At 48.4% G+C, this 24,873-nt stretch overlaps 1 protein-coding gene across 4 annotated transcripts in view; it reads right to left on the bottom strand.

Annotated features, from left to right (window-relative positions):
• Window positions 1–7,718, bottom strand: part of LZTS2 (leucine zipper tumor suppressor 2) — a 156,222-nt gene extending 148,504 nt beyond the window's left edge. For all 4 annotated transcript variants that reach the window (XM_073555783.1, XM_073555782.1, XM_073555781.1 and 1 more), the window contains exon 1: window positions 7,394–7,718. The gene's annotated coding sequence lies outside the window, so the exon portion shown is untranslated. The remainder of the gene's footprint in view (window positions 1–7,393) is intronic.
• Window positions 7,719–24,873: the final 17,155 nt, after the last annotated feature.

The following is a 24,873-nucleotide window of genomic DNA, read 5'->3' as shown; positions in this document are numbered from 1 at the left end:
GGCTGTATTCTGTCCGTGTCTGATATGCCCTGGAACTGGTCTCCTAATACATCCGTCATTGGCTGGATCCTGTCCGATATGCCCTGGAACTGGTCTCCCAATACATCTGTCATTGGCTGGATCCTGTCCAATATGCCCTGGAACTGGTCCCTCAATACATCTGTTATTGGCTGTATTCTGTCCGTGTCTGATATGCCCTGGAACTGGTCTCCTAATACATCCGTCATTGGCTGGATCCTGTCCGATATGCCCTGGAACTGGTCTCCCAATACATCTGTCATTGGCTGGATCCTGTCCAATATGCCCTGGAACTGGTCCCTCAATACATCTGTTATTGGCTGTATTCTGTCCGTGTCTGATATGCCCTGGAACTGGTCTCCCAATACATCCGTCATTGGCTGGATCCTGTCCAATATGCCCTGGAACTGGTCCTCCAATACATCCGTCATTGGCTGGATCCTGTCCGATATGCCCTGGAACTGGTCTCCCAATACATCCGTCATTGGCTGGATCCTGTCCATGCCCAATGTGCCCTGGAACTGGTCCCCCAATGCATCCGCTATTTGCAGACCAGTTGCACACAGATGCTTGGGTGACCTCCTACAGGGAACCCTTCCAGCTTTAGCAAAATAGACATCTGTGTGTATAGAGTGTAAGCTGTACTACTTTCCTACCCAGGTACACCACTTAATGTGTACCTGTCCTTTCACAAAACATGTCGAAAAATACGGTCTTGCTGTTTTCAACCCAACACTGTGAAAATACCAGTCTGTTATGTGCGGATACTCCTGCTCTGAAACTTGATCGATATTCACTCCTTTTCAGTGGTGGGTGTCTCATAAATCAGCATTCTACCATTACTAAACGCGCTGGAACTTCCTTACCCCAACATCGCAGCATGCACTGACCGTCTTCTGAACTGAAAGCGCGCCTCTCCCATGTCTGCGAGCAGTTTAGTGGACTGAAGAGGAGAAGCAGAGAGACAAAAATCCACCCACTCCGCATAATCCGTCTTGGTGTCTAATTGTGCGCTGCAAATTAAATAGAAGGGTGATGCCTCATGCCGCACTTTGCAGTGATTTTTTTCAGGGGAAAGACAATATAATTCTGAAAGTTGATTTGCAGATTATTTATTACATATTTGTTCCAATAAGACCAAGTTTTATGAAAGTAGTTATTTCATTGGGGCTTCAGTATTGTCCCCCTCCTGCAGACAATTTCAAAGAAGAGTTCTAAAAAGTGCAGAAGTCATTTGTCAACCACTGACCAGACCTACGACCTTTCTAGGTTTAGCAAAGAAAGGAAAATCTATACTACCTGTTCAATGTTTAGCAGAGTCTCGAAGGAAAGTTATGTAATTCATTCCACAACCGCAGCTCACCTGACTCATAGAATATACAAAGCTGTCATGCTCTGGTCAAGAGACTCATGGCCAGTATGTCTGTTCATTGCAGTCCGACCGTCCAGCATAGGACCAATTTGCACCGACATCTGCATGAGCCCGTAAGTCTTTTATCTTTCAACAATGCTGGATTCACAGCAACACTGCTCATTTCTGCTTTATAATGTCCATGGTGCTGCTGTTTCTGTGTTTCAGTGAGATATTAGAGCAGGATTTCCTCTTCACTGGCCATCCAATGTTTGTGACAGCAACATATGAATCAAATATCATTTGTTATGCTTATTTATATAGCACCATCATATTACTCAACGCTTTACAGACATCATCGTCATCACTGTCCCCACCATCTAAATTCTTTATCAGTGGGTCTTTGAAGTGTACGAAGAAATCGGAGAAATCCACACACGAGGAGAACATGGGATTTGAACCCAGGACCCCAACGCAGCAAAGCAACAGCGCTAACCACTGAGCCACCGCGCTGTATTTAAATCTTTCCAGTCCTATAATTTTTTGGAGATAAGTGATTTCTAATAGTTCTAGTATCCACCATTCATAGGAATAACAAAAAGGGAAATCTGGATAGCGATCAGCTGATTGCTGATAGATTGACAGATTGATAGTAGTGAGGAGCAAACCACTAAAAAGTGCGATAGTATGAGTGAGAACCAAGAAAGCGATGCCTGCTCTACTTTCTGTATATCCTTCTTCTCATATACCAATATACAGTATGCATTTATTGATGCCATTAAGAATAACAGCATCGATATTCTGCATATTGGGATATGAAATTCTATTTAGCATCCCAATTCTAAGGAATCAGCAATGAATACTTTGATGAATAGTGATGGCAAACCTTCTAGTATCGTGGCCCCAGGCGACGGCCTCTCTTAATGGTTCCACATCCTGGCAGTTTCCCTCTACTTTAAAAGCATTTACAATGAGGAGTTGCCAATAGCTGTGAAGTTGCATTTACAGCTAAGAAAAACTTTCCAATCAAAGGATGGTCACATAACAGGCCCAGGGGCATATGGGGACAAAGTGGACTATTCTCAACTCCAGGTTAAAAGGCTGCAATAAAAATAATATACGTGTATGTTATTATATATGGAACATGATCGTTTCTGAATTAAAAGGCATAATAAAGGAATCAGGTTTTAGGGAAAACGATATATAAACTTTCAAAAAGACAAAATAATAAGCAGTAAAATATACTGAGAACTCATAATGTTTAAATCAGATTACTCCAAACGCTGACGGCTCTATGCAGGCACGGAATAGGATAATGCCGTAATCCAGCACCCATACAAACGTGTGGAGCCTTATGTACTTCCCTATGCACCATACAGCCATCAGTGTGTCAAGAGTGGGAGGAGAGGGCGGCATTGACAATCCAACACAATGGGCAGCACTTTGAACACATTTTATAAGTGGTCATAAACTTGTAAATAATTCATGAAAGAATAAAGTTACGTTAAAACCAAGCACACCATTGTTCTTCTTGTGAAATTCTCAATAAGTTTGATGTGTCACATGACCCTCTTCCCATTGGAAAAAAATAAAATTGGATCCAAAATGGCCGACTTCAAAATGGCCTCCACTGTCACCACCCACCTTGAAAGGTTCCCCCCCTCTCATATACTAATGTGCCACAAACAGGAAGTTGATGTCACCAACCATTCCCATTTTATTTAGTTGTATCCATATAAATGGCCCACCCTGTATTCTGTTCAGGTACTGTCTTGATTCATAGACCTTGTTAATTGCCACGCCTTTTAAAAAGGTGTGGTGCCTCTTCATCAGCTTTCTTCCAGCACTCTTAGTGCTGGAACTTCCTCTCTCATAAATTGTCCAATGAATTACGAGCGTCAAACCGAAACCCTGCTTCTTTGTTAGAGCTCGCTCACATGAGCGAACAACATGGCAGACGGCTATCTGATGTTTTATCAGATAGCACTAGGACCAAATGTTATACTATGGGGCAAGGCAGATCTGTGTGAGAAACACCGGACTGCACTCAGATACCATCCAATATATGCGGACACCTACAATGGAGAAGATGGAGAAATTAACTTCTCCGCACCTGTGATGACACTCAGATCAGAGTCTAAGGCTACTTTCACACATCCGGTTTGATTGTTCCGGCGGGGTGTGGCGGAAAGCCGGACCGCCGGATCAGGCGTGCAGCGGTGACAGCGGATGCAGGTGCGGCGCCTGATGCGGCTTGTAAAACATTTAAAGGAGCCACAACGGGAACAAGCGAGAGAGGCAGCACCGGGGAAGCCGGTATGTACGGAGGAGAGGCAGCACCAGGGAAGCCGGTATGTATAGAGGAGAGAGAGGCAGCACCAGGGAAGCCGGTAAAGGAGCCGCAGCGGGAGCAAGCGTGAGAGGCAGCACCGGGGAAGCCAATATGTACGGAGGGGGGGGGGGGGGGAGAGAGAGAGCGCGCGCTACGCCGGGCACTTGTGGGGTTAAAACTCACAGTGCCCGCGCATGCGCTGTTGAAAAAGCCGGTCCGGCGCTGCAAAAAAAGTTGCAGCCAACGTTTTTAGCTGATGCCGGACGGCGCAGGTTTGCCGTTTCCGGCAAAAACCGGAGGCGCTGTATGTCCATCCGGCACGATGCGGCGATCATTACATTCTACGTGCCAAAACCGGATCCAATTTCGGATCCGGTTTTCACACTTTTCGCCGCATCGTGCCAGATTAAAAAAAACGGATATGTGAAAGAGGCCTAAGTCGAGTGTCAGTAACATAACTGATCCTTCTCCGATCGTGTGAGTGAGCCCTGATTTCTTCATACACAGAACAGAAGCAGAGGGATACAGACCAATCACACTTTTAATAATCCCTCTTTGAGTCTATGGGGTTGCACTAAACAGGCAGAGGACATAAAGCCACTGTGCGAACACGTTTAATAATTGCAGATTTTTTTTCTACAGCAGAACAGTGTTTCCATAAAAAGCACGGTGTAAAATATGCAGGTTTGGGCCTCGTTTTCACTTGCGTTCTTTTTCCCATCCACATGAATGGGTGAAAACTCAAAGAATTGATATGATGCAGATCTGAAAGAAAAAACCTTGATGCGTGTATAAGATTTCAGAAAGCTCATTCTATTCGCTGGTACTCTACAATGTTAATTTTTACCTGTGGAAAAAACGCAGCATGTGAACAAACCCTTAAACCATGGGCACACATCCAGTATTTGGTCCGTATTTTACATCAGTATTTGTAAGCTAAAACCCGAAGTGAGAAAAAAAAAAAATACAGAAGTGGTGACGTGTGCGCATGTGAACAGACCTGTGAGGACTTTTCACCAGCATGTTGTGGAGATATTAAGTTGTAAAGTTTAAGGTATAATTTATGAAAAGTCCAATAGGGCGTTATTAGAGATTCTTCTTCGAGGGTGTGTACTTTTCCCCTGCTTGACGTTGACCAATCATAAGCAGGATGCGTTATGCAGGGGGAAAAGAAGAAAACCCCTAAGAGTTCAGAAGAACACGCCTTCTCCGGTGGGATGTAATGGTAAACAGCCCTGATCTCTGCAGCCACTGTGCAGTACAGAGCAGAGCTGAGTGTCTTTAAAAACACCTCATCTAACAGCAGTCAGTGTGAGGGGCGATACAGCAGAGCCTAGTGCGATTACAACCACCTCTGCAGCTCTCCTCTCACAGCCCTGTAAGTCCTGCTGTATCCCCCCCCACACTGACTGCTGTGAGGTGAAAGCTATAAGAGGTGTTTGTCATGACACTCAGCTCTGCACTCTAGTACAGCAGTAGGTGCAGAGATCAAGGCGGTCGTTACATGGCTCACAGGAGAAGGTATGTTCACTGTTCTTATGACCTAACCACCGGTACTGTCCCTTTGGACTTATAAAATATAACCTAAACTTTACAAAGATAATATCTCCACAAAGGAGAGGAGAAATTACAAAATAAAAAAAATAAAAAAGAACATTTTATTCAGCTCTGCAGCCTCTATTCCATGATGTGACAATTGAAATCCCCCATCAACATTAGACTAAAGGCCAACCGACCAACAGTCTACTGCATATGGGGGGGCTCCTGACAACAATTGGAGAGAAGGATACTGAGTATGGGGGGCTCCTGACAACAATTGGAGGAGAGAGGGATACTGTGTATGGGGGGCTCCTGACAACAATTGGAGAGAAGGATACTGAGTATGGGGGGCTCCTGACAACAATTGGAGGAGAGAGGGATACTATGTATGGGTATGGGGGGCTCCTGACAACAATTGGAGGAGAGAAGGATACTGTGTATGGGGGGCTCCTGACAACAATTGTAGGAGAGAAGAATCCGGTACAATGATGTGTATGGAGGACTCGGGAGAGAGCTGTTAACAGCTATCTAATGTATATGGGGGCTTTAAGAGCAGCTGGAGGGTCTTTTGACGTTTTCTTATACTTCTCTCAATTGTGCAGCCATGTTGGCCCCATATAAATGAAGAATATGATGATCAGACCGCCTCTGCCCAAGGTATGAGTATGTATACTTGTATTCATTGCATGATTTTTCAGAAGCAGAACAATCACCTAAATATCAAGTGACGGATCATAAAGAGAAACACGGCCGACCTCATAGACACGTGCGTCCCACATGTGACCACAGACGCCTACCAAGCAGAGGCTAATGGGCACGAACCACCGGCTTGATGACACGGATGTCACGTTTAGCTGTCGGGGCAAATGTCAACCATTCAAGCAGCGGAGAACATATTTCCCATAGATCAGAACAGGGCAAAGGGTGACCTATGGGCCACATCCGGCCCTCTGTCCGATGGGCTGAAAACCCTGGCCGCATGATGTGGCCGCCCTCCTCCCAATTTCACCATTATCTGCCTGCTGAGAGTTAAGATGGTGGTGACTACAATGGTGGCGGATGGAGCCGCCGACGCCTTCTTACGCCAATCAGGGTGTGCGACTGAGACAGTAGATGTGATGACATGGGGGGCTGCATCTATGGCCTCATGCTGTGTAAAAGGGGACTGTGTGGGGGCTCAAACTGTATATAGGGGGACTGTGTGTGGGCTCATACTGTATATGGGGGGGACTGCGTGTTTGGCTTCATGCTGCATAAAAGGGGCTGCATGTTTGGCCTCATAAATAAAGGGGCTCATACAGTATATAGGGGCGGGTCAGCATACTTACTTTTGGTCAATATTAAGGCATACAATTAATATAAAACAAGAGAGTAGAATTCATTTCTGCCTATTGGTTTGGCCCCCCACGACAGTCACGGTCTCACATGTGGCCCCTCAGGAAAGTTAATTCTCTACCCCTGTTATAGAGGAACAGTCCAAATTCTGCAAATATCATAGCGAATGACTCCACATTCATCAATTGCCTCAATCACAGCAACATCTTCCGCGTCCTATATATTTGGGCAGGTGAAGATTACGGCCCCCAGCAATCGGATCCCCCGGGGAGCTGCCGTGATCACTGCCCCTGCGGTCGGATTGGCGCGGGATCTCGCTGATCCATCCCCACTATCACTTTAGTCGCTCACCACTAATCTCTCACGGCTCCCAGGGGCTTCTCCCAACTTTGCAAATTACAAGCTGGGAGACTTGGCTCGGGCCACAACACGCCGGTCGCCTCGTCGTACAATATGTGGATATTACAAGCGCTTTGTTCACTTTGCAGCATAATTATAATTTATGGGACGTATTCACCAGACGTTGTTATAATTGTTAGAAAACTATAAAACAAAAATTAATTCAAGATTTTTAAATGCATATTTGATAATTTGCATCCCATAAAGCTGCTGCAGAACCTCTTGGAACGCAAAGATTATCAAAAGTTAGCCTCAAACTTGCTCAGATCTATGCCCCACCATGGGAGCAGGGCTCTTTAAATCTGTCCCCCTCCTCTGCCCGTGTCCAGCTGCATCTCACATGCAATTCATTACACAATGCCAGCCACACAGTGCCGTCCTGCCCCTGCACACAGCGCAGTATGGAGAGAAGTGCCTACCTGGCAGAAGGGCAGCGCCAGCCCGGGCTCTGGGACACGGATAATCCAGTAAGTCTCCAGCAGAGTCCCCGGGACCTCACACTCTCCCCCGGTCTGCTCTATGGTAGCACTGCTGCTGGGACAGTCAGATCGGACAACCCCCTGCCTCCTCCCCACTGGCTGCAGCACAGGGCACGCCCCCTGCCGTCAGCCGCTCCATACTGGGCCTGGGAGCACGGAGGGGCCCCGGCAGGGTCTGCTCAACGGACGAAAAGGCTGAAAGTCCACTGCCTGACCAGATAACTGTGCCCCGGGCACAGCACTGAACCGGGGAAAGCACAGAGCAAAGAGGGCACAGCACTGACAGAGGAGGGAACAGAGCAAGGAGGGCACAGCACTGACAGAGGAGGGTACAGAGCAAAGAGGGCACAGCACTAACAGAGGAGGGAACAGAGCAAAGAGGGCACAGCACTGACAGAGGAGGGAACAGAGCAAAGAGGGCACAGCACTGACAGAGGAGGGAACAGAGCAAAGAGGGCACAGCACTGACAGAGGAGGGAACAGAGCAAAGAGGGCACAGCACTGACAGAGGAGGGAACAGAGCAAGGAGGGCACAGCACTGACAGAGGAGGGAACAGAGCAAAGAGGGCACAGCACTGACAGAGGAGGGAACAGAGCAAAGAGGGCACAGCACTGACAGAGGAGGGAACAGAGCAAAGAGGGCACAGCACTGACAGAGGAGGGAACAGAGCAAAGAGGGCACAGCACTGACAGAGGAGGGAACAGAGCAAAGAGGGCACAGCACTGACAGAGGAGGGAACAGAGCAAAGAGGGCACAGCACTGACAGAGGAGGGAACAGAGCAAAGAGGGCACAGCACTGACAGAGGAGGGAACAGAGCAAAGAGGGCACAGCACTGACAGAGAAGGGAACAGAGCAAGGAGGGCACAGCACTGACAGAGGAGGGAACAGAGCAAAGAGGGCACAGCACTGACAGAGGAGGGAACAGAGCAAAGAGGGCACAGCACTGACAGAGGAGGGAACAGAGCAAAGAGGGCACAGCACTGACAGAGGAGGGAACAGAGCAAGGAGGGCACAGCACTGACAGAGGAGGGAACAGAGCAAGGAGGGCACAGCACTGACAGAGGAGGGAACAGAGCAAAGAGGGCACAGCACTGACAGAGGAGGGAACAGAGCAAGGAGGGCACAGCACTGACAGAGGAGGGTACAGAGCAAAGAGGGCACAGCACTAACAGAGGAGGGAACAGAGCAAAGAGGGCACAGCACTGACAGAGGAGGGAACAGAGCAAAGAGGGCACAGCACTGACAGAGGAGGGAACAGAGCAAGGAGGGCACAGCACTGACAGAGGAGGGAACAGAGCAAAGAGGGCACAGCACTGACAGAGGAGGGAACAGAGCAAGGAGGGCACAGCACTGACAGAGGAGGGAACAGAGCAAAGAGGGCACAGCACTGACAGAGGAGGGTACAGAGCAAGGAGGGCACAGCACTGACAGAGGAGGGTACAGAGCAAGGAGGGCACAGCACTGACAGAGGAGGGAACAGAGCAAAGAGGGCACAGCACTGACAGAGGAGGGAACAGAGCAAGGAGGGCACAGCACTGACAGAGGAGGGAACAGAGCAAGGAGGGCACAGCACTGACAGAGGAGGGTACAGAGCAAAGAGGGCACAGCACTGACAGAGGAGGGAACAGAGCAAAGAGGGCACAGCACTGACAGAGGAGGGAACAGAGCAAAGAGGGCACAGCACTGACAGAGGAGGGTACAGAGCAAGGAGGGCACAGCACTGAAAGAGGAGGGAACAGAGCAAGGAGGGCACAGCACTGACAGAGGAGGGAACAGAGCAAAGAGGGCACAGCACTGACAGAGGAGGGAACAGAGCAAGGAGGGCACAGCACTGACAGAGGAGGGTACAGAGCAAGGAGGGCACAGCACTGACTGAGGAGGGTACAGAGCAAGGAGGGCACAGCACTGACAGAGGAGGGAACAGAGCAAGGAGGGCACAGCACTGACAGAGGAGGGAACAGAGCAAGGAGGGCACAGCACTGACAGAGGAGGGAACAGAGCAAGGAGGGCACAGCACTGACAGAGGAGGGAACAGAGCAAGGAGGGCACAGCACTGACAGAGGAGGGAACAGAGCAAGGAGGGCACAGCACTGACAGAGGAGGGAACAGAGCAAGGGGGGCACAGCACTGACTGAGGAGGGAACAGAGCAAGGAGGGCACAGCACTGACTGAGGAGGGTACAGAGCAAGGAGGGCACAGCACTGACAGAGGAGGGAACAGAGCAAGGAGGGCACAGCACTGACAGAGGAGGGAACAGAGCAAGGAGGGCACAGCACTGACAGAGGAGGGAACAGAGCAAGGAGGGCACAGCACTGACAGAGGAGGGAACAGAGCAAGGAGGGCACAGCACTGACAGAGGAGGGAACAGAGCAAGGAGGGCACAGCACTGACAGAGGAGGGAACAGAGCAAGGAGGGCACAGCACTGACAGAGGAGGGAACAGAGCAAGGAGGGCACAGCACTGACAGAGGAGGGAACAGAGCAAGGGGGGAACAGCACTGACTGAGGAGGGAACAGAGCAAGGAGGGCACAGCACTGACTGAGGAGGGAACAGAGCAAGGAGGGCACAGCACTGACTGAGGAGGGTACAGAGCAAAGAGGGCACAGCACTGACTGAGAAGGGTACAGAGCGGGGAGGGCACAGAGCAAGGAGGGCACAGCACTGACAGAGGAGGGTACAGAGTAAGGAGGGCACAGCACTGACAGAGGAGGGTACAGAGCAAGGAGGGCACAGCACTGACTGAGGAGAGTACAGAGCAAGGAGGGCACAGCACTGACAGAGGAGGGTACAGAGCAAGGAGGGCACAGCACTGACTGGGGAGGGAACAGAGCAAGGAGGGCACAGCACTGGCCAGGGAGGGAACAGAGCATGGAGTGCACAACACTGACCGGGGAGGGCACAGCACTGACAGAGGAGGGAACAGAGCAAGGAGGGCACAGCACTGACAGAGGAGGGTACAGAGCATAGAGTGCACAGCACTGACCGGGGAGGGCACAGAGCAAGGAGGGCACAGCACTGACTGAGGAGAGTACAGAGCAAGGAGGGCACAGCACTGACAGAGGAGGGTACAGAGCAAGGAGGGCACAGCACTGGCCAGGGAAGGCACAGCACTGACTGGGGAGGGAACAGAGCAAGGAGGGCACAGCACTGGCCAGGGAGGGAACAGAGCATGGAGTGCACAGCACTGACCGGGGAGGGCACAGCACTGACAGAGGAGGGAACAGAGCAAGGAGGGCACAGCACAGAGCAAGGAGGGCACAGCACTGACAGAGGAGGGTACAGAGCAAGGAGAGCACAACACTGACCGGGGAGGGCACAGAGCAAGAAGGGCACAGCACTGACCGGGGAGGGCACAGCACTGACAGAGGAGGGCACAGAGCAAGGAGGGCACAGCACTGAACCGGGGAAAGCACAGAGTAAGGAGGGCACAGCACTGACCGGTGAGGGCACAGAGCAAGGAGGGCACAGTACTGACCGGGGAGGGCCCAGAGCAAGGAGAGCACAGCACTGACCGGGGAGGGTCCAGAGCAAGGAGGGCACAGCACTGACTGGGGAGGGCACAGAGCAAGGAGGGCACAGCACTGGTCAGGGAATGCACAGCACTGACTGAGAAGGGTACAGAGCAAGGAGAGCACAGCACTGACCGGGGAGGGCACAGCACTGACCAGGGAGGGCACAGCACTGGCCAGGGAATGCACAGTACAGAGCAAGGAGAGCACAGCACTGACTGGGGAGGGCACAGAGCAAGGCGGGCACAGCACTGGCCAGGGAATGCACAGCACAGCAAGGAGAGCACAGCACTGACTGAGGAGGGTACAGAGCATGGAGAGCACAGCACTGACCGGGGAGGGCACAGAGCAAGGAGAGCACAGCACTGACTGGGGAGGGCACAGAGCATGGAGAGCACAGCACTGACCGGGGAGGGCACAGAGCAAGGAGAGCACAGCACTGACCGGGGAGGGCACAGAGCAAGGAGGGCACAGCACTGACCGGGGAGGGCACAGAGCAAGGAGGGCACAGCACTGACTGGGGAGGGCACAGAGCAAGGAGGGCACAGCACTGACCGGGGAGGGCACAGAGCAAGGAGGGCACAGCACTGGCCAGGGAATGCACAGCACAGAGCAAGGAGAGCAGAGCACTGACTGAGGAGGGTACAGAGCATGGAGAGCACAGCACTGACCAGGGAGGGCACAGCACTGACCGGGGAGGGCACAGAGTAAGGAGGGTACAGAGCATGGAGAGCACAGCACTGACCGGGGAGGGCACAGTGCAAGGAGAGCACAGCACTGACCGGGGAGGGCACAGAGCAAGGAGAGCACAGCACTGACCGGGGAGGGCACAGAGCAAGGAGGGCACAGCACCGACCTGGGAGTGCACAGAGCAAGGAGGGCACAGCACTGACTGGGGAGGGCACAGAGTAAGGAGGGCACAGCACTGATCGGGGAGGGCACAGAGCAAGGAGGGCACAGCACTGGCCAGGGAATGCACAGCACAGAGCAAGGAGAGCACAGCACTGACTGAGGAGGGTACAGAGCATGGAGGGCATAGCACTGACCGGGGAGGGCACAGCACTGACCGCGGAGGGCACAGAGTAAGGAGGGTACAGAGCATGGAGAGCACAGCACTGACCGGGGAGGGCACAGAGCAAGGAGAGCACAGCACTGACCGGGGAGGGCACAGAGCAAGAAGGGCACAGCACTGACCGGGGAGGGCACAGAGCAAGGAGGGCACAGCACTGACTGGGGAGGGCACAGAGCAAGGAGGGCACAGCACTGACCGGTGAGGGCACAGAGCAAGGAGGGCACAGCACTGGCCAGGGAATGCACAGCACAGAGCAAGGAGAGCACAGCACTGACGGAGGAGGGTACAGAGCATGGAGAGCACAGCACTGACCAGGGAGGGCACAGAGTAAGGAGGGCACAACACCGACCGGGGAGTGCACAGAGCAAGGAGGGCACAGCACTGATCGGGGAGGGCACAGAGCAAGGAGGGCACAGCACTGGCCAGGGAATGCACAGCACAGAGCAAGGAGAGCACAGCACTGACTGAGGAGGGTACAGAGCATGGAGAGCACAGCACTGACCGGGGAGGGCACAGCACTGACCCGGGAGGGCACAAAGCAAAGAGGGCACAGAGTAAGGAGGGCACAGCACTGACCGGGGAAGGCACAGAGCAAGGAGGGCACAGCACTGACCAAGGAGGGCACAGAGCAAGGAGGGCACAGTACTGACTGGGGAGGGCACAGAGCAAGGAGGGCACAGCACTGATCGGGGAGGACACAGCACTGACTGAGGAGGGCACAGAGCAAGGAGGGCACATCACTGACCAAGGAAGACACAGCACTGACCGGGGAGGGCACAGTACTGACTGAGGAGGGTACAGAGCAAGGAGGGCACAGCACTGGCCAGGCAGGGCACAGAACAAGAAGGGCATAGCACTGACCAGGGAGGGCACAAAGCAAGTAGGGCACAGTACTAACCGGGGAAGGCACAGAGCAAGGAGGTGACATTACTGACCAGGGAGGGCAAAGAGCAAGGAGGGCATAGTACTGACCGGGGAGGGCACAGAGCAAGGAGAGCACAGTACTGACCGGAGAGGGTACAGAGCAAGGAGAGAACTGTTGTGACCAAGGAGGGCACAGTACTAACCCGGGAGGGCATAGAGCAAGGAGGGCACAGCCCTGACCAAGGAGGGCACAGTACTAACTGGGGAGGGCACAGAGCAAGGAGGACACAGTACTGACCAAAGAAGAAACAGTACTGACTGGAAAAGAAACAGCACAGACAAAGGAGGTCACAATACCAGAGAGGGGAGAGCACTGATTGTGCAGGCCACAGGATCGGAGAGAGCACTGATCATGTAGAGCAAGCAGGGAACTAAACTACACTGACCGGAGAGGGCACTGATTGTGCACTGCACTGGCCGGGGAAGACACAGGACTGGGGAGGGCACAGCACAGACCAAGGAGGGTGTCATGGGAATATTGCGACAGAGAGGAGTTAGAAGATTGCGGCATCTGGTTTCACGAACGCCTGCACTGGTTAGAAGTACTTCACCATTGTATTAAACTGTGCATTTGTTTTCCTTGCTAGCAGTGTAAGGGTTAATCTCTTTAGCTGAGCTCCTGGAGTTTTCCTATCTGGATTGTCTCAGCTGTTCAGTTTTGGCCACTCTCGTCTCCTATAATTGTTTTCCTCTGGCACTTTGGAATTGCCAGTGTTAGTTCTTGCTGCCTGGTTTGGAGTTGGAGGTGTAGTTTGTGGTTGGAGTTGGTGTTTGGAGATTGTTCAGGAGATTGTTGCTTGGCATTTTTTGTGTGTACATCTTCATCCTCTCCTATTTTGTTTCTCCTTCCTTTTACTCCCCTGTGTTCCACTCTGTTGTTTGATTAATGTATTTTGTATGTTTGTTATTTTTATTTATCCCTCCTATTTGTCCATCTACCATTGTTTGTCTGGATATTGTTATCCTATACACTTAGGCCTTCCACCTCCATGGGTGAGGGAGAAGACAGGGACAGATAAGGGTAGATATAGGATCATAGCAAGGTACAGGGTCTCCACCTTCAGGAGTAATCCAGGGAAAATGGATAGACTAGGGCGCCCCTAGTTAAAGGGACCTGGTTAGTGCCCACGGTCCCAAGACATTACGTGACAGAGGGCACAGCACTGACCGGGGACCCCACACAAATCACAACATGCACTAGTTTCATCCAAGTCTCGTGATGAGACTCATCCATTACAGTCTGAGTGTGAGAAAAAAAATCGAATACCACACAAATTAGAGTTTCTCTGATTTTTACAGATGAATTTCTATTATATACCTAGAAACTGTATGTGATCATGTAAATGTTTTAATGTAGTTGTATGAAAACAGATTGTACACGTACATAATTACCGGGCACATGGATGAGAAGCTGATGAAAATTGGAAAAAAATCGGCCAAGTTTTCGAATGAAACTCAGGTGATTTATCATACTCTTATCTGCAGGCACCTTTAACCCAAAGTGTGAAATGATCTAATTTAGGGCTCATGCCCGATTTTTTTTTTTTTTTTTTTCTTTTCATGGACGAGTCATCCACATTAATGAGGGCAGGAGGACAGTGATTCTGCCTATACAGGCGGGGCAGACCCATCGGACCGGCCTTGCTGATAAGTACTATGACACAAAAAGGGTTGGAAACCCAAATAGTGTATATGCCTTTAAATATGAAATTTTATTTGAACAATTAAAACATACAAAGAAAAATTGAACATTTACACAGAGTCAGAGACTGCCAAGCATAGTTGCAGGGACCCATACAAATAAATTAGGTGGTAATAAAATACATGAAGCAATACATTAGTATATTGGATTATACCCTATGAGTAATATGAAAGTACATAGGTAAACTTTTCTACTTGTTAACATATGAAGGGCACAAATAATCAGAGATGTAACCTTTACATGTAAATAGTGCTATGTATGGCTCTGCCGCCCCAACGCATGTTTCGTTAGAACTTCATCACGCCTCCTGAAAAAACTTACACTCACCTCCTGTGCTGGCGCCGTTCCCGCGGTGTCGGCAATCGTTCTCCCCAGGACTTTTGTCCGGTGTTGTGACACTTAACCCCTGCACCCAATCAGAACTGGCGTCACTGTCCTCGCCTACATACAGATTGAACATGAAGAGGACGTTCAGGCTGCAGCTGATCTCTGACTTCCTCTTCATGTTCAATTTGTCTGAAGGCGGAGACATATGATGAATCAGGGATATGATTTTTTTGGCGATCTCATGGTTTTGGAAGCGTTTCTGCTCTAAAAACTCAGGGTGAACACACGAGCGGATAAAAATTATTCCGAGTTTTATCCAGATATTATTTTTCTCACTTGTCATCTGTGTGCAGTCTGTTGTACAGACCAAGATCATGTACAGTTTTCTATGTTACAGAATTGCAATGTATCCATAAAAAAATTGAATGCTGTGTGTAGCCACAGTTTATTTTTATTTTTTTGTGCTCCCATAGACTTGAATGGGCGAATCTCATCCGATTTCCAGAAAAAAAAATAGTGCATGCTGTGATTTAATTTTTTTCACCTGTAGATTCAGTCAGTGAAAAAAGTCAGTCATCTGCACGACCCCATTGAATAACACTCAAACTGAAAATACAGTGATGTGAACGAGAACCTGAAAGATTCAATTGTCACACTATGGGCCAGATGCTTCATTTGCATTTTTTAAAGTCACTTTTTTGCTTTTATCCTACTTTATTTCATTTTATTGATGAGTGAACGTGGTCAGATAAGGTGCTATTTGAACATGCTCTGGTGCTAACCGAGTGACTTCAGCATGCTCGAAAAATATGTTCGAGTCGCTGCACCTGCATGTCTCGGCGCTGTCCTGTGTCCGCAACACATGCAGGGATTGTCTAACAAACAGGCAATCCCCACATGTGTTGCAGCTGTCTAACAGTCGTGAGACATGCAGGTATAATATACCTCCCAACTTTTGAAGACGGGAAAGAGGGACAAAGGCTGCGGCGCGCTCAGCGGTAAATTTTAGGCCATGCCTCTAACCACACCCATTTCACAACTAGTCACACCCATGTCCATGCCCCAAACACATCCATTTAGCACTGCTGATCACACTGACTGGTACTGAGGGCACAGTGGCTGGTACTGTGGGTACACTTACTGGTACTGAGGAAAAGAAAGAACAGAGAGAAAAAAGAAAACAGAGAGATAGAAATGAGAGAGAGAAAGAAGGGAAAGAAAGTAAGAACAGAGAGAAAGAAAGAAAAGAACAGAGAGAAAGAAAGAGAAAAAAAAGAAGAAAGAACAGAGAAAGAGGGGACAGAAAAAATAACAGAGAAAAAAGTAAGAGGGGAAAAAAGAACAGAGGGAGAGAGAAAGAAGGGAAAGAAAGAACAGAGAAAGAAAGAGGGGAAAGAAAGAAAGAACAGATAAAGAAAGAAAAAGGAAAGAAAGAGAACAGAGAGGGAAAGAAAGAAAGATTAGAGAGAAAGAAAGGGGAAAGAAAGAACAGAGATAGAAAAAAGAACAGAGAAAGAAAGGGGTAAGAAGGAACAGAGATAAAAAAAGAAAAGGGAAAGAAAGAACAGAGAGAGAAAGAAAGAGGGGAAAGAAAGAACAAAGAGAAAAAACAGAGAGAGAAAGAAAGAGGGGAAAGAAAAAGAACAGAGAGAGAGGAAAAAAAGAAAGAGGGGAAGGAAAGAACAGAGAGGGAGAGAAAGAAAGAGGGGAAAGAATTAAAGAACAGAAAGAGAAAGAAAGGGGAAAGAAGGAAAGAACAGAGAAAGAAAGAGAAGAAAGAACAGAGAGAGAGATGGGAAAGAAAGAAAGATGGTAAAGAAAGAACAGAGAGAGAGAGAAAAAAAAGCAAGAGAACAGAGAGAGAGAAAGAACAGAGAGAGAAAGAGAGGAAAGAACAGAGAGAGAGAGAAAGAAATAAAAGAGAGATGAAAAAGAAAGATGGGAAAGAAAAAAAGCAAGAGAACAGAGAGAAAGAACAGAGAGAGAAAGAGAGGAAAGAACGATAAAGGAAAAACAGAGAGAACGAACAGAGAGAGAAAGAGGGGAAAGAAAGAACAGAGCAAAAGAAAGAAAGTGAAAGGAAGAGGGGAATGAAAGAACAGAGAGAAAGGAAGTGAGAAAGAGAGGAAAGAATAGAGAGAAAGAAAGATTAGAGAGCGAAAGAAAGGGGAAAGAAAGAACAGAGAGAGAAAGAAGGAAAGATTAGAGAGAGAAAGAAAAACAGAGAGAGAAAGATTCTATAAAGATACTATAGCAGCCCAGCTCTCATTGTAATGCCTACCTGAGCCTCCTGATGCAGGACATATCATGATTCGCTCACCTGGCCCCGGGTCCAAGGCGATCCCGCTATTCGCACTATCGGATCGGAGGAGGACACGGTGATGGATCTGAAGTATTCCCTGAAGTGAATCCATGGTTCCGTCACAATCTCCTCCCGAAATTACCTCATTTCCGGCCAACTTCTAGCACGTCGCTTCCGGTGGACTGTCACGTGTGAATTTTAAAGTGCTCTTTGGGGCTCCGCCATGTACTCCTGTGTCCGTGGGAAAAGTAAACTCCCGGCGGGGCAGACTCTCAAAATCGGGACTGTCCCGCTGGATCCAGGACACCTCATACACACAAGGTTCTGCTTTGTATGCCTCGTACACACAAGGTTCCGCTTTGTATGCCTCGTACACACAGGGTTCCGCTGCGTACACCTCGCACACACGGCTCCATTCCGTTAAACTCCTACACACGTGGCTCCGCTCTGTACACCTCAAATACACGCAGCTCTGCTCCGTACACATTCGGCTCACACACCTCGTACACACGCGGCTCTCCTCCGCACACCTCGTACACGCGCGGCTCTGCTCCATACACCTCGTACACGTGCGGCTCTGCTCCGTACACCTCTTACACGCGCGGCTCTGCTCAGTACACCTCGTACACGCTCTGTTCTGCTCCATACACCTCGTACACACACGGCTCTGCTCCGTACACCTTGTACACGTGTGGCTCTGCTCTGTACACCTCGTACACGCTCGGCTCTGCTCTGTACACCTCTTACACGTGCGGCTCTTCTCCGTACACCTCGTACACACATGGCTCCGCTCCGTACACCTCATACACGTGGGGCTCTGCTCCGTACACCTCGTACACATGCGGCTCTGCTCCATCCACCTTGTACACGCGCGGCTCTGATACATCCACACTGAAAACCCCTTCTGACCCCACACATTAACTTCCCTTCATCCAGCACCATGACAACTAGCACAGCAGAGTCCTGCAGATACTGAGGGCCCGGCTGTGCGCACAGGACCTGTAATGAGGTCACAGGAGGGGAGGAGTCATGGGTCACATGATCAGAGGCCTCGGACAGAGACCCCTGATCATGTGACCCCCCTGACTCCTCCCCTCCTGTGACCTCATCACAGGTCCTGTACGCACTGTTACAGCCCAGCGATCGGCGATGTCATAGCTGGGATTCATCACTGTGGGGCTGCGGTGGCCGGTGGGTCTGTCTGGGAGGATGGGGTTGGTGCATGGGGGGGGCGTGCAGCTCAGTCCAGTGTGGGAAAAGTAAGCTCCCGCCCGGGACAGCGGGACATGCAATCAAAAACGGGACTGTCCCGCCAAATCCGGGTTGGTTGGGAGCTTTGCTTATAAGTTAACATTCACAAACTATGGATGTGACTAGTGTATAGCACAGCTGTATGTGCTTGTCCAGACAGGTGCAGGAGCGGCCTATTATTTACATGCACTAATTTGCTCATTCTACCAGACTAGCGAATGCTGCGATTTTCTTACCGTATTTATTTTTTTGTTCCCATAGGGCTTTGCACTAGCACATAGGCTAACAGTGGTCTTTGTCCATTTGTTGTGCACACAGACCAAAAATGCAAAATGTACGGGCAGACAGTCCATGTCTGTAATGGTATGCTTATCTGCATCCATGTTCTCGAATCTTCATATCACCACATACATGAAGCCTAGGGTCACACGTCAAGCGTATGATCATCTTGAAAGTCGTCAAAGCTTTCAAATGGATTATTACAAGTTGGTTGTAAATTAATCTTATTGTTAATGGCTTAAATTAATCTTATTGTTAATGGCTGCACAAACACTGTGCAGTCACTAAAAATAAGCAATGAATGTGGAGGCATTGAGCCTGTCATTACTAGCACCACTCAGTGGGCGAGTATCGGGCATTACTCGGAAGATTTTAAGATTTCTTATGCTCTGTAGAATTTTTCATGCTTTATCGGCGCCCTGCCATCACGTGACGGGGGGCGCCAATGAAGTTTTGAAGCACCAGGCTTGTCAAATCTGTACCGTAATGTCTATGAAATTGATCCTCTCGCCAGCAACAAGACAAATGCCATCCACAAATAGATGGATAATTGCTCCTGGTGACCAAAATACACCTTTTTTTTCTTTTTTGTAAAATTTCATTTTTTTGTGCAATTTTACATAAAACACCGCAAAATTGCTTTCTTTTGCTAAGATTGTGCTGAAATATGGCAAAAAAAATGCAAATTAGCAAATCTATGTGAATACACACTTAAAGGAGTTGTGCCAAGTTTGGAAATTACCCATTATCTATTGCACAGGGCAGGGGCAAACATATGGTGCAACCTGGGCAGCCACACGGAGACCCAAAAGTTAATGGGGTCCATTCCTAACTCCAAAGCAGCACATAAAGGAGTACATTATTAGGAACTATTAGACTGTAAAGGGCTCGTGCAGGGGTGTATCTAGTTTTCCGGAACCCTAGTCAAGAATTCAGTTTCGCACTCCTCTCAAGTGGTTTGAATAGTCATCATGTGACCAATCATTCATAAGTGATTTGCATACTCAGTCATATGCCAACTAGCTGCTGTTCCTAATTATCTCACTGTTCAGTGAAAAGCTGAGAGAAGCAAGAATAAAAGCTAGTTGTCACACTTTTGGTTGAATACCATATTTTCTGGATCCGTAGATTCCTCAACCAAGAATCTGCAAAAACCCTAGTCCATGCCCTCATCTCCCGCTTTGACCACTGCAACTACCTGCTCTGTGGCCTCTCCTCTAACACTCTCGCACCCCTCCAATCTATTCTAAACTCTGCTGCCAGACTAATCCATGTGTCCCCCCTGCTATTCCCCAGCCTCTTGCCTTTGTCAATCCCTGCAGTGGCCCCCCATTACCCAATGACTCCAGTTCAAAACTCTAACCATGGCATACAAAGCCATCCACAACCTGTCTCCTCCATACATCTGTGACCTCGTCTCCCGGTACTTACCTGCCCACTACCTCTGATCTTCACAAGATCTCCTTTTCTACTCCCCTCTTATCTCCTTTTCCCACAATCACATACAAGATTTCTCCCGCGTATCCCCCTACTCTGGAACTCTCTACCACAACGTATCAGACTCTCACCTACCATGGAAACCTTCAAAAAGATCCTGAAGACCCATCTCTTCCAACAAGCATACAACCTGCAGTAACCACCGATCGACCATACCACTGCACGACCAGCTCTGCCCTCGCCTACTGTATCCACACCCATCCCTTGTAGATTGTGAGCCCTCGCTGGCAGGGTCCTCTCGCCTCCTGTACCAGTTGTGACTTGTATTGTTTAAGATTATTGTACTTGTTTTTATTATGTATACCCCTCCTCATATGTAAAGCGCCATGGAATAAATGGCGCTATAATAATAAGGCTTCTGAATTCTCACAGCGCATGTACTGCACACTTTTACAATTCTCCCTTGCAAGAGTGGATGATCATGTGAGCATAAGTATGAAATTTGTCTACATTTTGACTAGACATGTCCTGCCTTGCTCAATTCATTTTCATTGAGCTGGGCCACGCATGTCTTTTCAGCACGTGACTGCATGTAGTAAATCGCACACGTGTGGTTTCGTGACCCCTCTCATCACCAGTACCAGAGAATCCTGACAGCATGCAGTGTACACTGTGAGAATTCAGAAGTCTGCAGTCACATAGAAAGACTGCCAACTCACCACAAATTTAGACAACCCCTTTAATGTTCCTATTATAAAAAAAAGGAACCCATAACTTGACAGACAGCACAACACTTTTCTAACATAGCCATGTCTCACGTAATCTTACAAGTTATGGATTGTGACGTGTACAGGATCAGAATCCATAACTGCAGAAGAATCCAAGACCGGAATCACCATAATTACAGGAATACATCAGCATGACCACAATCAGTACAGGAATGCATCATCCAAACCACCATTAGTGCATGAATATATCACCAGGACCACTATCAGGACATGAATACATCACTAGGACAACCATCAGTGCATGAATTCAGCACCAAAACCACCATCAGTACATTATACATCAATTGTAATGTCAGTTCAGACACATATACATTTGTATCACATGAACCTACAACTTCCAGTGCGCCCTTAACAATGGCAAGGAGATACTGGGAGTTGTTGCTATCAGTCATCATCAGACTGCAGACCATACAGGAACAACAGTACTGATGAGAATTAGTATCAGACCACGTTTTCATGTTCAGTATTTGGTCAGTATTTTACCTCAGTATTTGTAAGCCAAACCAGAAGTGGGACAAACAGATGAAAAGTATAATAGGAACACGTCACCACTTCTGTATTTTTCACCCACTTCTGATTTTATCTTACAAATACTGAGGTAAAATATGGTACAGACCTAATACTGAAGGTGGGAACGTGGCCTCAGAAACATTTTCTTACTTTCAGGTACATTATAGATAATGTTGTCTTTGCTTGCAGTTGTTCACTTTCTTTTCCTCTTGCTTAGACACCATGATGACCTTTCACAGCCACAGCTCGTTTTTGCAGGCTTCCATCATCCCCGGTCTTGTGCAGTACACCCCCACAAGATGCCTTAAAAATACCAGTGTCATTATAATGCTCTGGAGTAAAAATATCTGCCCTACGCTTTGCCACTGAATAAATAATTGCTCATCATTGTGTTCCATGCACAAAATATGAACCACACACTGTCACTCTTATGGTACATGCCCTCCATACTACCCTCTCTTTTGCATACTGGGCCCCATCTTCACACTGCCCCACATACTGTCCAGTCTCTATACTGTGCTCCATTATCACACACACCCCTCCTCACCATACCGTCCTCCTTGCTGTGGCCTTCCACTGTCACCCCATACCCCTCCCCACTACCCAGTCTCTATTCTGTCCCCCCTCACATTTTTCTCATCCCATACTGTCTCCTCACGCCATTTCCCAAAATAGCCTTCTGAAAAATCCCCTTGTTCCCCATATTGTTTCCGCACACATACCCCTCGCTTCCTATACTGTGCGCACCCATCCTCTCTCACTCCACACTCCCTGTCCTCAAATTTACCCCCTTGTTCCCCATACTGTCTGCACCAATCCCTCCCTCACTCCCCATACTCTCATCACCCATTTCCCCTTCGCTCCCCATACTGTCCGCACCCATCCCCCCTTTCACTCCATACTGTGTCCTCAAATTACTTCCCCATCTGTTTGCTCCACATACACTCCTCCTCTTGCTCATACTATGTCTACACCAATCCCCCCTCGCTCCTCACACTGTGTCTGCATACATTTCCCCTACCCCCTCTCCCCATACTGTGTTCTCAAATTTCTTCCCCCTTCCCCTAATTACAATAAATCTTTGGTATTTTCCGCTCCATTGGAGCACTTACCATACCAAACTTCTGTCGCCTATGCGGCACTGAGGAGTGACATCAGCAGTGTGATTATATGACCTCACCACACTGATGACATCGCCCTGACCCATAAGTGCCAATGGTTAGGGGTTCAGTTGTACTCGCACCTGAAAGATAAAAGTACAGTTGATCACTGGGAGGTGGCGCGCTGCACCTCCTCTAAGCTGGCTATCAGCTTTACAGCTGGCTCAAAGAACTGCTGACTCACCCTAAAGGACATGGCAAAATGCAGCCTCCGGCGAGACAGCTAGGACCGCCACATGAGGCAACCCAACAGCGACCACCTACTGGCTGAGCCTGGGACAAATGCCCCGCCTGCCCCCAGCTAGATAGACCCCTGCCATATGTTGTTCTTGCATCGTGGCCCTCTTCTGTCTCTGTAAACCTCTGGAATAGGAGATAACTTTCTGACAGCTGAACCCCTACTGATCTTGAGAACTCTTCAGAGCCCCTTGTGAATGGAACGGTGGTTGAGCATGCGCATCTCTGCTTCATTCATTCTGTATAGAAGCACCAAATTGCAGCCGATCACTTGGCTATCTCTGGTTGCCCAAATGAGAATGGATAGAACACAGATGCACATGCTCAAACACCGTTCCATTCACACAGGGTTTTGAGCCACATTCTTGGGATTACTGGGGTCTCAGCATTTGGACTTCCAGTGATTGGGAATCTATTTCAAAGTGCAAGAAATTATTACTGACTCGCTGTACACGCACCCTTCTTGTGCTAGATGACCAAGAGTTGCAGAGAAAAACAACATGTGTTTTGCAATTTTTTTGGGTTTGACATCGGAGTTTCTACTGAAGAACCACATTAAATTATTTCCTTCACCTCCCACCACGTCAGAAAACCACTGCAGTTTGCCGCCTCACGTCCCCAGCTGCATTGCACAGTACCATTATGCGTATGGTCACCCTTCAGCTAATGATTCAGATGGCCACTTCCCGAATGTCTTGAAATTTGTGCTTTGTTTAGCAACGCCATAAGTAAATTTACAATTTGACAATCCATCTATGCCTAAATTTGGGCTTGGCCTTATTCATAAGGTGTATATTTGCCTTTTGTTTGTTTGGGTCATAAAAAAGGCACCACTAGTGGTCAGAAAATGGTCTAAAATAGCCTTTTTAGAGGCCTAAAATCTCTAGTGAATGGTTGGTTTGATACTTTAAATAGTTCTGGAAAGGAAAGTTCAATTTTAGTTCATGTTTACCTCCGCGTATCATGTAACGTCTTTCAGATGCAAATAAGGTGCTCTGTACTATGTGAACTGCACTATTCTACAAAAACCACCTTATAAGCCAACTAGGAAAATTACAGTGGACTGTATTTTTAAAGTATATTTTAACCTTGGAAATGCACTCTTTAGTAAAGGTGTTTTGCTACGACAGATCTCATACAAACGGACATACAACTGATTTGAGTCTTGGACTCTATTGTGCCGTAATAGAGCAAATTAGAGGTCCATGGCCATGGGGCCAGTACGTTAACTGACTGTCCAATTCTAAAAATTGCAGCTCAAATAATCTGTACTGTGAACTTAAGCATTTTTGTCATTTACCATACATTTCTTATGAATTATATACCTCTTTTGGTCACTTTAACTATTAGATTTTTTTTTTCTTAACCTTTCGATGATGTTCAGTTTGAAACTCTCATTGTGCAAAGTGTGGGCTTCAGGAGAATATTGAAACCCCCCGTGCTTCAGCATTATGTCATCAGTGACGTAAGTTTTTGTATTTTCTATCTCACTGAACTGAACCATAGGGCTCGGATGACCGGTTTAATGTGCATGGGGGTCTCCCGATACTCCCCAACAGATGATGTCCGTTCTGATAAGGATGCAGTATGTCCAATTTCGAACTACTGTTTTTGTTTTTCTTTTGGAAGGCAAGATAAGCTGCCACCATAGGAGTGAGCAGAGGACTGCTCGTCAGTGCAATCCCTCCTGTGTATCAAGGCGTCTGGAGAGAGAGCTGTTGGCCAAACAATGGTTCAGCTATTCGTATGGCTGGTAGAAATCTATTGTGTATAGGGCCCTTAAATTGAAGTTGCATTGATCTGTTTTTCCAACATACATTGCTTGGCATAAATGAGTACACCCCAACAGATTTGTAAGAAAACATTTAGTTTCTTCAGAATAAGCATTATCTATGGGATACTTCAAAGACAACAAGATTT

Source organism: Dendrobates tinctorius, unplaced genomic scaffold (genome assembly GCF_039654945.1).
Source record: "Dendrobates tinctorius isolate UK_male_01 unplaced genomic scaffold, ASM3965494v1 ptg000230l, whole genome shotgun sequence".
NCBI lineage: Eukaryota > Metazoa > Chordata > Amphibia > Anura > Dendrobatidae > Dendrobates > Dendrobates tinctorius.
Note: the sequence above shows the minus strand (reverse complement) of the source record. Positions and strands in the feature narration are given on the sequence as shown.